We start from the raw sequence: 14,684 nt of genomic DNA on the forward strand, positions 1-14,684 counted from the left end.
CCACATACCCAAATCAGAAGCCATGGATGAACAGGGAAGTGCGACTCCTATTGAAGACACGCAACACTGCCTTCAGATCAGGAGATGCACAAGCCTATAGCACATCCAGAGCAAATCTGAAAAGGGGCATCAAAGAGGCCAAGCACTGCTACAAGCTTAAGATAGAGGGACACTTTTCCAACGCTGACCCTCGGCGCATGTGGCAGGGCATTCAGGCCATCAGTGACTACAAACCCTCTCACTCCACCCCCGCAGCCACTGATGTCAACTTCCTGAACGAGCTAAATGACTTTTATGCTCGCTTTGAAAGAGACAACAGAGAAACTGCCACCAAGCTCAAATCCTCAGCTGACCACCCGCCGATCACACTCTCCTCCACAGATGTCTGCAATGCACTGAGCAGGATCAGCGCGCACAAGGCTGCTGGACCAGACAACATCCCTGGACGCGTACTCAGGGCATGTGCGGAGCAGCTCGCTGGGGTTTTTACAGACATTTTCAACCTGTCTCTTGCCCAAGCAGCTGTACCAACATGCTTTAAATGCACTTCCATTGTGCCAGTGCCAAAACACTCCAGCCCGAAGTGCCTTAACGACTACCGCCCTGTAGCACTCACACCCATCGTAATGAAGTGCTTTGAGCGGCTGGTCCTGGCACACCTAAAAGACTCTCTTCCATCCACATTGGACTCACACCAGTTTGCCTACCGTAGCAATAGGAGCACAGAGGATGCAGTTTCCATGGCACTGCACTCTGTGCTCACACATCTGGACAATAAGAACACTTATGCACGCATGCTGTTTGTTGACTTCAGCTCAGCATTCAACACTGTCATCCCAACTAAGTTAATAGCCAAACTTGGAGACCTGGGCATCAACACCTCCATGTGCAACTGGATTTTGGACTTTTTGACCAACAGACCCCAGAATGTTCGATCAGGCTCCAACTGCTCCACGTCCATCACACTCAACACTGGTGTACCACAGGGCTGTGTGCTAAGCCCGTTTCTCTACTCCCTCTTCACCTCTGACTGCAAGCCTGTGTACGGATCTAATTCCATCGTCAAGTTTGCGGACGACACTACGGTGATTGGTCTCATCAGCAACAACGATGAGACTGCCTATAGGGAGGAGATCAAGCACCTGGCCACATGGTGCACTGAAAATAACCAGCTCCTCAACACCACCAAAACGAAGGAGCTCATCGTGGACTTCAGGAAAGTGTCAAGAGGCACACACGACACCATCCACATCAATGGAATGGCTGTTGAGCGTGTCTCCAGTTTCAAGTTCCTGGGGACCCACATCTCGGCGGACATGACCTGGACAACCAACACCTCCAGCCTGGTCAAGAAGGCTCACCAGCGCCTTTTCTTCCTGAGGACACTGAGGAAGAATCAGCTTTCCTCCACTATCCTGGTGAACTTCTATCGCTGTGCAATAGAAAGCATCCTGACCCACTGTGCTACAGTGTGGTATGGGAGCTGTTCTGTTGCAGAGCGCAAGGCACTGCAGCGGGTGGTGAAAACCGCCCAGCGCATCACTGGGACTCCACTACCTGCCATCGAGCACATCCAGAGGAAACGCTGTCTGCATCGAGCTCGCAGCATCCTTAAGGACTCCTCTCACCCAGCCCACAGACTGTTTTCTCTCCTGCCCTCCGGCAGGCGTTTCAGGTGCCTCCGGACCAGGACCAGCAGACTAAAGAACAGTTTTTTCCCCAGAGCTGTCTCTTTATTAAACTCTAACCCTCATTGATCCCACTCCCCTCATATACTGATTGACTCTCCTCTCCCTCCTCACACCTGCCTCCATTTTGTTATTTGCAATACTATAATGTTCATTTGCACTGCTGACTGTTATTACAGAAACAACTGTTTACATATGCATCTTGCACTACTTACCTAGACTGGAATATGCTCAATTTGCACTGCCGACTGTTTATTTACAGTACCGACTGTTTACATATACATTTGCAATACCGTACTTTAACTGTAATATGCAATTACTTCCACTGCACTTTCACTCGGATAGCTTCTGTCCAAACTTTATTTGCACTACTTTAAATCCATTGTTATACTGCTCATTTTAGCCTAACTTATACATATATCTATTTGTAAAATTCTGTTTATAGTAATAGCCATCTGTATATTATGCTCACATTCTGTTTATAGTAACACCCATCTGTATATATATATTCATAGTACATATCTATCTGTAAAATTCTGTTGATAGTAATAGCCATCTGTATATTATGCTCACATTCTGTTTATAGTAACACCCATCTGTATATATATTCAGTACATATCTATCTGTAAAAATACTGTTTATAGTAATAGCCATCTGTATATTATATTCAGTACATATCTAGCTGTAAATTCTGTTCACAGTAATAGTTATCTGTATATTATATTCATAGGACAAATCTATCTGTACATTTTTGTTTATAATAGTATTCAACTCTATATTTATTCAGTACATATCCATGTTCTGCACTTATGGAACCACTGTATATCCTGCACTTGCTGCTATTGCACTTCTGGTTAGACCTAAACTGCATTTCGTTGCCTTGTACCTGTACTTGTGTAATGACAATAAAGTTGAATCTAATCTAATCTAATCTAATCTTTATTTCACTGACGACAGCTTCTCAAATCTCGGAGTTCAATGCAGGATTCGCAAACCGCTTGCTTTTGAAAGATGGTGTTCTAAATAATTCGTTTTGAGTTTTATATTGTGTTGGTCTCCTGCTAACTGGCTAACTCACATTATCACTGTCTTACTTAAAGGGTTAGTTCACCCAAAAATGAAAATTCTGTCAGTAATTACTCACCCTCATGTTGTTCCAACCCCGTAAGACCTTCGTTCATCTTCAGAACACAAATTAAGATATTTTTGATGAATCTGAGAGCTGGATCACTCCTCCATAGGCTTCTAAGGGATTGGAACTTGCTGGCCCAGAAAATGTATTAAAGACATCGTTAATATAGTCCAAGTGACTACAGTGGCTCAATCTTAAGTTTATAAAGCGACGAGAATACTTTTTGTGCGCAAAAAACACACAAAAATAACGACTTTATTCCACTATTCGCGTACAACACAGAAGCGCTGCGCAGTTATACTACGTGAAAAAAACTCGAGGCCCAGAGAAAACTAAATGAATAGTGGAATAAAGTCGTTATTTTTGTGGGGTTTTTGCGCACAAAAAGTATTCTCGTCGCTTTATAGACTTAAGATTGAGCCACTGTAGTCACTTGGACTATATTAACGATCTCTTTAATACATTTTCTGGGCCAGCAAGTTATAATGTCTTAGAAGCCTATGGAGGAGTGATCTAGCTCTCAGATTTAATCAAAAAATATCTTAATTTGTGTTCCGAAGATGAACGAAGGTCTTACGGGGTTGGAACAACATGAGGGTGAGTAATTACTGACAGAATTTTCATTTTTGGGTGAACTAACCCTTTAAATACCTATGCTAATCAGTTTATGGGCCAGGATTATCTATAACTGTGTCTATTAATGCAGTGTATCACTGAGAAACCTCCTGCTTGAGTCGTCCTTGTGATGGAGGTTCGGGTTGAATAACTAGTTCTTCCAGTGTTTCATTATTGTACTTGCGTTCGGATTGATTTGGTAAAATCGACGTCATTGTTTGTTACTGTGTTTAGTTTACAGTGTAGGAAGCCTCAGGACAGCTGATGTTGTTATGGCAATGGGTGTTTTTGTTTAAGACGCGCGCTGTATGCAGTAAACCAATCACAACAGACTGAGCTGTCTGGCCAGTAGCATGTGGAAAGGAGGGATTTAGAGAGATTGATTCATCTGACGAGCCGTTTAAGAATCTTTGAAAAAATGTGGTGATGTGCAAATGTATATTATGAGAAAAATAAACCGTTTTTTTTACCTTTGATGCATGTAAACCTGTTGTAGGTAAGTGTTGTAGTAAATAGCATAATAGGGGCACTTTAAAACAGTTATAAAAACAATAAAAAAAATTTACAGTACAGTTATAAAATAAATTAAAAGAATAAAAAGATAATATATAGATACATTTCTCATCTGGCAATACACCGGTGTATCATATTTTTCTCAACTCCCAGTTTTACGCTGAGATTTTCCCATGGTGATTACACTGTGTCTGTGGTGTTCTTGCGGCACGCCTAAGAAATCAACTTATCCAAAAAAACTGATTTTTCCCTAAAGTCGTACATGAGAAGCTCTAGGACTGACTCACGGGGTAACCTCGGGTTCACTGCCCCATCAGTCCGCACCCCAAAGATTTGTCCAGAAGCTCTAGGAATGGAATCGATCCAGTCCGCACCCCACAGAACCTCGAGTTTAATTACACGTCAAACTCACTACTTCACCACAGACAGAGGTCGTCAGCATGGTTTCATCTCTCAATTTCCCCAATTTAGTAATTTATGTTTGTCTCTTACCCAATTGCATTTGAGTTCAGTTTAGAATCAAAAGGAGGATGCAAAAAGAGAACTGAATTCATAACAAATCAAAGCAGGGATCATGACAATACGCAAAAAAAGCATCCCAGCTGGTCTTGACTGGCCTCCATACCGGTAAACCACTGATGGCTGATCTGAAAAAACAACAACAACAACAAAAAAAACTGAGAAAATGTGTGAGAAATGGTCATGAGTTTATTTAATCTAAATTTGTTCATGGACAGACGAGGAATCAACTTGTGCAACAGAAGTTATTACCAGTCGAGTTAGTTTAAATAGTATAGCTTTATTGCACATCCCTTGTTAGGGAACTCTATTAATTGCCTGAATGTACAATTACGTTAAAGGTACACTGAGTAACTTTATGGCCCTTCAAACTTAAATCTGAAATAGAAAGCTTTTGTAACATTACAAATGTTTTTACTGTCACTTTTAGCTCAATTTAATGCATCCTTGCCTTGCATCCTTATTCATTTCATTCAACAACCAAAAAAAATAATAAATAAAAATAAAATACTGACTGAACAGTAGTGCTTTCTATTTCAGATAAATGCTGTTGTTTTGAACTTTCTATTCAAAGAATTCTGAAAAAAAAGTGTACAACTGAAAATAATCAGAAATGTTTCTTGATTCACACAAGTGCCCCTAAAAAAGTTATGCTGCAAGTTCTGCATTACAATATGTTAATCACATAATGCATCTGATAGTTAGTCAAAACATACTTACAAAGTCAAAGATGCTCAGTGCTGAGGCTCTTAAAAGAGCCTTTGGGCTGTTAGCTCCTGTTGACAGGGAAAAGAGAGAAATAGAAGCAAGAAACATTATTTTTCAGCAATGATTATTGGCAAATGACTATATGTTAAGAACATGATAAATGACAGATCTAGGATGAATGCTAGATTGATCAATTTCACAATCAGATGACAGTTTTACCAACAATTGTCATAGAATTTTAAAAAAATTATATTTTGCAATGAATATTTTTTAATTAGTCGGCTTTTACATTGCTTTAAATGCCTTACTATTTTAACATGTCATATTTCGATCCTGTGCAAAGTGAATCCAGCATTTATACGTAGCTGTCACATCTCTTACATCGTGTCTACATTTTGTTAATGAGAGTTTTCGCGAGCCTGCATAATTCGGCACTGAATAAAAACTCCTGCGTTCTCCAGAGCGCGAAAACAAATAAGCAAATATGCACTGGAGCGTTTGGCAAATCTGTTTCGCCAATATATTATAACAGTATCAATCGAGGCTGCTCTTTCTTGCGTTTGAGAACTCGCATAGAACCGGGCCTGGGGCAGAGAGAGCGCGAGAGAGTGCCTTTGAGAAAACGCGCTAGGCCAAACTTACCTCAAAACGCCACACATTTAACTGAAGAGGAAAATATGCCATAACTGGTCGTAAAAAGGACAGAAAACCTTTGTGTAAATATTAGATTGGGTCCATCTACTGGAAAAGGCAGTCAGTCAATTCTATGGCATTTAATGGGATATTAAAGCGGCAGTTTCGAGGAAAATTTGACTGTCCTGTGAGCTGTTATTAAAAGCCTATTCGATTTTATTATTTACTTTCTTCATAAATTTAGCTATATTTAATTGATATTGGTAATGGTTTACTTTATAAAAGTAACTTATAAAATAAATGTGTTCAGTAAAAAGTACTTACCTCAGAAAAAAACCCAGCTGGCATCTAGCGATAGCGATCCACTCTCAGCAGGGACGTCCGTTATGAGCGCGCACTCGACACGTGACGTCACACAAACCTCAGTTTACATTCTGCCAGGTTGTTGCGCGGGCTTTGCAACAATTAAAATTTTGTGAGGTGTAAGCAAAGTTTATATATATATATATATATATATATATATATATATATATATATATATATATATATATATATATATATATATATATGTTAATTTAAAATAAAATAAAAATATATTTATATAATTTATATTGCCTGTATGGGAACCAGTTGTGAATTTTTGTATATATATATATATATATATATATATTTTTTTTTTTTTTATTGGACAAAATGCTCATATAAAAAATTACTCTGGTCTCTCACTAAGAACTCATTTTAATCCTTCCATCAACGTGTTTTTTATTTTTATTTATTTATTATTTAACTTTTAAACATCCAGTGTTTGCATAGCTTAAAAATAAGAATGCAGATTCATGATTTTCATCTGCAGAACAAGATGGGGGAAAAATTATCATATAATATAAAACATTATCATATGATATTTTAATATGCCTAAAACATTAATACAATATGCATATATACAAACTTGAAAAAATCTGTCTTCTTCATTTACAGTAGCACTACTGCTTTTGCGTAAACAGTAAAGTACTGTAAATTCCATATACAGTAAGTTACTGTAAATTTCATACAAAATACCCATAATGCAGTGCATATTACAGTAGTTTACCGTAAATAATATAAGTGGTATTTTACTGGGCTTTTTTGCGGTAAGTAACTGTAAAATTACGGCAAAGTCTAACAGTGTAGCTAGCTGCAGGCTAGTGTTAGCCTACATTTCATCAACATTTAATCAGTGCAGGGAAACGTTTAGCAAGATATTCATATTAAATCGTTGTCCCTGCCCCTTTTATCACATTTAACAACAGACAAGTCAGCAGCACCCCAGTCCCCCCACCCCTCCCTGTCCCAGTGAAGAAGGTGAGCAACACTGTGTTAATGACTTAGCATCATTCCAGGGAGTCTGTGGGGTTCCCTGTCTCTCTTGCTCTTTTTACCATAACAAAAAAGAAAATGAAATATTTATTAATGACAGAAATCAAACACAAATTATTTTCTCACATAATGACCATTATGACATAAAAAATGAAATATATATATATAAAAATAAAATAAAAACTCCTGTCTGTACTGGATGCAGTCAGAATGAGTAGCTTATCTCAACCTGCATGCAAGTTACAGACCATATTAAAATAATCCAGTTTGGTGTGTTCATTTAGACTGAATTTTGGCCGTTAAATGACATCTATAGATACAGATTTTATTATTCCCATCATTCCAAACCTCAAAACCTTTTGATTTAGTGATCACTTGATCTGTTTTGTAGCACTATAATAACCCTGATGTGGAAATTCCGTTTTACACGTCAACTTTATTTTGTTGTTGGCATATATGTGCAGTTATGTTAAAAAATCTGCTGTTTTCATTGTTTTGAGATGATGATGTTAATTTATTTTAATTAAAAAGTTAATATATATTTATTTTTTTATTTTTTATTTTAATTTTTTTACATCTGTCATTAATTTTACAATAAAAATACATTGAGAATGTGTAAAGGATTGCCTTAAGGACATTTTTATGGTTGCTTTTAATCTTGCATCAAATAGTGAACTGCAGACTTGCATTTACAAATCACAGCATTAAATATTGTGCTAGTATTGAACTACAAGAAGCAAGACAGTTGCAAGCCTTTGATTAGAATTATGTAAAGCTTTTGATTGGACAGTTAGGTCCTAGAGATGTGGTGACAACAGCTGCGCAGAGGGGGCCCAATTCGATTTTTTTGTCATGGGGCCCAAAATTCCTGGTGGCGCCCCTGCTTCTTATACAGTGTTTCTATGAACTTTAGAGTTGTGTCACCTGTGATTGACCATCTATTGAAACAATACTGTGTATGTGAAATCACTGAATATAAATACAACCTTGTGGCACCAACTGTCAAGAATGGCCTAATGTACTTAAAATTCTTTAATTCTTAAATTTTACAATATTAGACAACTTTTTTACATGGCTTTTAACCCCCTGAGGTCTACGGTATCGCCGGCGATACCAGCTCGCTTTTTTTTGATCAATGTAAAAGAAACTCATAAATACTCTGTTGACTTTGATTTTCCATAGGAGTTTCATACATCAATCGATTCTGTTAAATGTGTATTATTTTTGTGTATACTCACAATAAAAACAAAGTGTTGTGCTTTTTGCCAAATAAAGAAAAATAAACACGAAGCGAGTTCTGCCTTCTCTCAGCCAGTGAAGTCCATTCTGAAACGCGTCCGAAAATGAACAATAACTGAGCGAATACTCAGTCAAACAGGCATACAGACACACAGGCATGAAGCTTGAATTCTCGTCTTTTAAATGAAGTAATTTATATAAAAAACAAATATCTTCATCTTGTGAAATCTGTATTAAAAGAGAGCGATTCCAGTCGAGCTCATCTCATCTCATTACGTTATAATCGGCCACGCCCACGGAGAGCGCGCGCTATTCAAACGCAAATGACTGAGACGATCCCATACAAACTGTGAACGCCCCCATATCAGCTCGAGAAAACACATCAAGTTTATTCAGATAAGTGTAGTTGTCTACACTGTCTCGCAGCGCTGTGAGGAATAATAATAATGGAAAACTTACCTCAGAAGTGCTGGTATTTCGAGGAGCAACGGATGGAATAATGTAGTAAGTTTTTTTTTTCATTCTCAAGTAAATCGCGTTTCTGTGTGAATGAATGAACGCAGAGATGCGCTGTTTAAATTTGAATTGCGTTTCTGTGTGTGAATAAATGATCTGCTTTTAGCAAACTATTTTGCTATACTGAGTAAAATCGATTGAAATATGTTGAAATAAAATGTATTTGTATAAGCAACGTATTAAACTGCAAATTAACATTTATATTCCTTATAATAAAAACGAAAGACCTATGTTACAGACATATGAAAGACAACATTTCGTTGATTAGTTTTGGATAGATTACACATTTTTACTGTAAAATATCTGCCACCTCAAATAAGCTTTTGTTTGCCAATTTTTGCTAATATGTTAAATATAGTATGTTTTGTCAATGTAGGCTATATTCGAAGTTTGAAATATGTATGATAAAATGTATACTTTAGTTTTTACAAAGAAAGATTACACTTCAATTGTTGTTGTAATTGTAACCTTTTTAATAAAAAAATATATATTTACAAGGTAGATGTAAACAAATTTTAAAAGGTAAATATAAGCATTTTCTTTAAATAATTTTTATTGTGTTTTATTATTGACAAATTTGGGGAGAGGATACATATTCCAAAACTGAAAATACAGTATGAGAATTAACTGCACAATTAATAGACATGTTTTCCTTGGATATTATACAATTTGCAAGCAAAATTTGTGAAAAAAAAAAAAAATTGACATGCTTCCAACTGTGAACCAATTTGGTAGAATATATATATATATATATATATATATATATATATATATATATATATATATACTGTATATATATTGCTCTTGCATTCTTTCTTGTGGCTATAGGTGACACACCTGAATGAATGGCTCATTAAGTATGCGGGCCCCATTGTCTCCTGAGGTGTGAACCACTACATATGCATGATGCTGTTGAATGGTTGACGCCCCTTGCGCATATTGCCTTTACAAACAAAAAGTGTTTTACAAGATTTAAATCAATGTATTGTGTTATGTGAATGATAAGGGCAGGATGATTTTCACATCATTTTGAAGAAAAAACTCTAGGCAAAGACATCAATTAGTCAAAAGTCTTATTGACACATATTTAGTATGTGTTTTGTGGCCTTATTTCAGAAACTTTAGTTTTTAGTTTTTTCAATAACCATGCATAAACATTATTCTCTCAAAAATACAAACATGTACATGCATGTTGCTCACATATTATGGTAGCCCTGTTTGTGCTAAATAGAGTGTAATTATACCTTTGCCATTAATATGTTTATAAGCAACTGAAAAAAGCACAAATGTCAGGGCATGTCAGAACATCTCAAGGACCCCAAAAACCCCTCAGACCTCAGAGGGTTAAAAGTAAGAGTAGAATCCAAAGTAACCCCAAAATAAGTTTTTGTTGTTGTTGTTGTTTTTTTACCAGTTCTGTCGAACAAAGTATTAGATATGACTGAGAAAGATCATAAACTAATGAAGACGGAGAATGTGAGTGAGCGCCATTGACAGTAAAATAAATGGACACAGCGACCCCATAGACTTCAACGGAGAAAAGTCAAGTCAAGTCAAGTTTATTTGTATAGCGCTTTTCACAATACAGATTGTATCAAAGCAGCTTCACAGTATTAAATTAAAATAATACAACAAAGTTTGTTTCAAGAGGAATTTATGGATTGATAAAATTAAATTAAATATCCCCAAAATATCCCCAACTGAGCAAGCCAAAGGCAACATGCAGATTTTCAAAAGTCCATTAGAAGCACTCACTTCCTGATGGCTGAGCGTACTGGGCAGACTCAAACTGAGCTTGACGACGTAGATGTTGACGTGAGCAACTTGTCTGACAGTAGCTGCACTATAAAAAATAAAATCTTTAAAAAACGGTCAATGACTGTCAGCTGCGGCTGCCAAACAAAAAAACGTAAAATTAATGTAAAATATCCTAATTTAAACAAGTGCAAAATACTTTTACAGAAATTTTCATTAATCTTTTTTAACAGAAACACAGTTATTTCACATTTATTTTCGGATTTTTTTTACTGAAAAACAGGCAGTTAATTATGATTTGTTGTGACTATACGTCACTGCATCAGCAACTACACAGTTACTGTCTGTTAAATAAAGCAACATGCAGCATTTCATCAGTGTTTCTTTGCTCATCCTGAACTGAAGCTCAGGCTCTACTCTTCAACACAACGGTGACACACGAAACACACCATACAGAAACACTTTAAACCCCAACAGAACATTAAACACTTCCAGATCTCTCAGGATCTCAGCATCTTCACTTATTACAATCCAGACTTTATTTATTTCATACTAACATTCTTATTGAGAATTAACAGAGGTTTAGAAGTTGATGTTTTATTGTAAAGAATAAAGTTTGATGTCACCATGATGGAGATCAGTGTTTGCTTTAGCTGGGCTCTTGAACTTTTAGTGTTTAATATGAGTTTTTCTTTGGCTGCTTTAACTGTGTGTCTCTGATGCATATTTGTTATTGCAGGAATCCAAGAGAAACTCAGATCAGATGATATTGGTCACTTTTTAGTGATAATGTAGTGTCTTGCTTTATTGACACCACCTGAAGTGTAACATCTGATTAAGTTGTTAATTTTGCATGATAAAACTGCTATAAGATCCTGCAGTGCTGTGATACTCAGCTTTTATGATGACATTATACAGAAATGTTTCGACAGGATCACATAGACTCACTCAGACATCAAGAATCAGCGTATGAATCACAACAATGGTGACAATGAAAAAAAATCTGAACTACTATAAAGTCACAAAAAGGCTATGTTGGGTGTCACCATTGTTGAGATTCATATGTTGATTCTTGATGTCTCTATACTACTAAAAAAAATTACCAGCTCGAAACTTTCTGTATAATATATGTTTGTTTGTTTTATTTCAGATTGTTATAATACTGATGCCGAGGGTAATGTCAGAAATTATGACATTAATCATAGAATTTGTATAGCTTAAAGGGAGACTTCACCCATTTGCATTAAGCTTTGTATTGTTAGAAACCCAGTCAAATATTATAATAAATGTGGATTTTTCATCCATTTTTCCCTGAGATGGGAGAAATAAGGATTTAAGTGTTTTACTTCCTGCTTATTATGACGTAAAAATCATCATTTTGCGTCATAATAAGCAGGAAGTCACATTTCATTGAAAAGTGTAGAGACTACAGACACTCGTTCCTCATCTTTCCCAGGGGGCGGGACCCGCTCACGCTACAGGCCTATTACAGATCAGTGGGTGGGACTTGACTTTCTGAAACTGAAAGCAATATCCTCCATCTTGTTTGGAAGCTAAGCTAACAGGCGCTGTGGAGCCAGATGTGAAGATATGACAATAGCGGAGGGTAACGTTACTCAATATGATGTAGAAGAAGAGGATTTCGGAAGTCTGATGCTCGAATCAGGTGTTTGTGGCTACCTTTACAAGCCGCATTATAGCGCAGAGCAGCCGAGGCAGCAGAAGACCTGCCTGCCGCGGACGAGGAGCCCGGACTGGCTCGAGTTAGGGCGGACTGGTGGCGCCGGTGATCTCACTATGCAACTACGAACCGCTACGAACACAGAGATAGAGTCCGTCTGCGGCAAAGAATTTCAAAAATGACAACTTCTCCTGGATGAAATCTCTGAATCAGACGAGGACACGGACGTTTGTGTTGTGAATCAGACGAGGACACGGACGTTTGTGTTGTGAACTATCCTAGTTTCGCACCGCATCTGACTGAACATCCAGGTAACGTTACAATGCAATAATTCACCACTTCGAAAGAAATACAAATGAAGAGTAATTCACTAATGAGTACGCCAACTAACTAGACATTTTGTGTGAAATGAATTTCAAGCTCTGGTGGTGGCTAGCCTTGTAGACGGAAGAGTTATTTCTCTTATAGGCAGATATGCGCTTTCTGGATTAGTGGGAGTGGCTTGCGCAGCTGTGCAATGTGGTGCATTGTGGGAGTTGGTGTCTTTCATACAAATGCGTCCTGAAGTTACTTTCTTTCTTTCCTCGGCCAAGAAGGCACCAAATTCAAAATTTATTTTACATTTCGACTACATATATGACCCACTTTCAATAAAGATCAATGTTCCCATGGGTGAAATGCTCCTTTAATTCCATCTATATATTATGTAACCTACGAGGTTTGACTGTCACATCAGTGAATCAGATCATCATATAATGACTATAACATCACCAATGAATGACCAAGATCATCTGATATTTTCTCTTGCATTTATTGGTATAACAATTGTGTATTAAACACACAGTTAAAACAGACATAGAAACACAAAATGTAAAAACTCAAGGGTCATGAGCCCAACTAAAGCAGACACTGATCTCAATCATGGTGACATCAAATTTATTTTAAAGTTTTTTACACTTTATTTAAATTAGAATATTTGATTTTAATTTTATGGTTTTTGTTTGGCAGCCGCAGCTGCCAGTCATTTGACCCTTTTTTTACGATTTTTTTTTACAGTGAAGGTATTTGATCGTGATTATTCAGGAAATACCTGTAAAATAACAGTATTTTTCAGTTTATTTAATTTAGGATGTTTTACAGTTTTTTGGGGGGCTGACAGTCATTTGACCATTTGTGATGCGATCTGGGAAAACCCGTCGGATGTCGCGCTGGGCCGTTTTCAGTAAATTCCAAAATAGTTTGAATGTCAGTTTTTTGTCAAATTTTTTTTTTTCATTAAATTATTATTCTATAACATCTTTTCTCTTATCTCTGAAAATATCTTGGCAAAATTCCCTTGTTTAGTGCAGAAAAACAGCGATAGTGTCAAGCAGAAAATACTCTCTCTCTCTAATGCATTCTATGCGACCATTTTCTCTAACGTGTCTAACGCACGCAGAGGTGAAAAAAAAAAAAGGAAAACAATCGCCGTATATCCCATACACCTGTCCGTCTCTTAACACTACAAAGATAGTTTACCTATAAAATAAACCACATAACATGTACAGTGAATGTGTATTAGTGCGCATTTCGCGCCAATCCTGTTTAAAAAAAAGAGTGCCAAGCGTCCCGACGGTGACAGTTAATTAAACCTGTTTTTCTCAAAATTCCGTTCCAGAAAATCATAGCGATCGGCCGACTTCAGATAAACATAACTTTTGCTACCAACAAGCTATGATAAAAATAAAAAGAGATTTGGAAAGGGCTTGATACCAGGGTATGACATCAAAACCTGTAATAGGTAAAATTTCACCATGTGGTGGGTTTTCCCAGATCGCATCACATTTTATCATTTAACTGTTTTGTTTCTGTTAAATTACAGATTATATTTGTAATTTTACATACATTTTTATGTAATTTAAGAAAACAGAAAAAATACTGTATGAAAAATACAATCAATTTTCTGTAAAAAAAAAAAGTGAATTACTGGAATTTGTCATTAATGTCACAATACCTAAAATAACAGCTGAATTTTTATTTTACAGATATTATTTGTAATTTTACAGTGTTTTGAGTACAATTTAAAATGAAAGAAAATGATCGTCAAAAAATCACAGTTATTTTCTGTAAAATTAGGATTTTTTTTTACAGTGTGTGCCAAGAAAAATCTGAATCATTCCCTTCCGAATCTCACAGAGACGGAGAGCGTGAGTAGGAGCTGTACATGAGCTAGCAGCAGGAGCAACTTTATGACTCACTATGGGCTTCTCCCATGACTTTCTCTGCAAGACACCTAACCCCAGCAGCTCCCGACGAGCTGGATGGTGCCTTGCATGCAAGTGTATGAATG

At 36.8% G+C, this 14,684-nt stretch overlaps 2 long non-coding RNA genes across 2 annotated transcripts in view; one reads left to right on the forward strand and one right to left on the reverse strand.

Moving 5' to 3' along the window:
* The window catches only part of LOC309503306, a 131,345-nt gene extending 127,883 nt beyond the window's left edge, over positions 1-3,462 (reverse strand). Inside the window, exon 1 of the long non-coding RNA XR_014207605.1 lies at positions 2,920-3,462. This is a non-coding gene — a long non-coding RNA (uncharacterized lncRNA). The remainder of the gene's footprint in view (positions 1-2,919) is intronic.
* Positions 1-14,684, forward strand: part of LOC309503355 — a 76,499-nt gene that overhangs the window by 25,867 nt on the left and 35,948 nt on the right. The gene's annotated exons all lie outside the window — the stretch shown is intronic.

This window comes from Leuciscus leuciscus (genome assembly GCF_965113295.1).
Source record: "Leuciscus leuciscus genome assembly, chromosome: 1".
Lineage (NCBI taxonomy): Eukaryota > Metazoa > Chordata > Actinopteri > Cypriniformes > Leuciscidae > Leuciscus > Leuciscus leuciscus.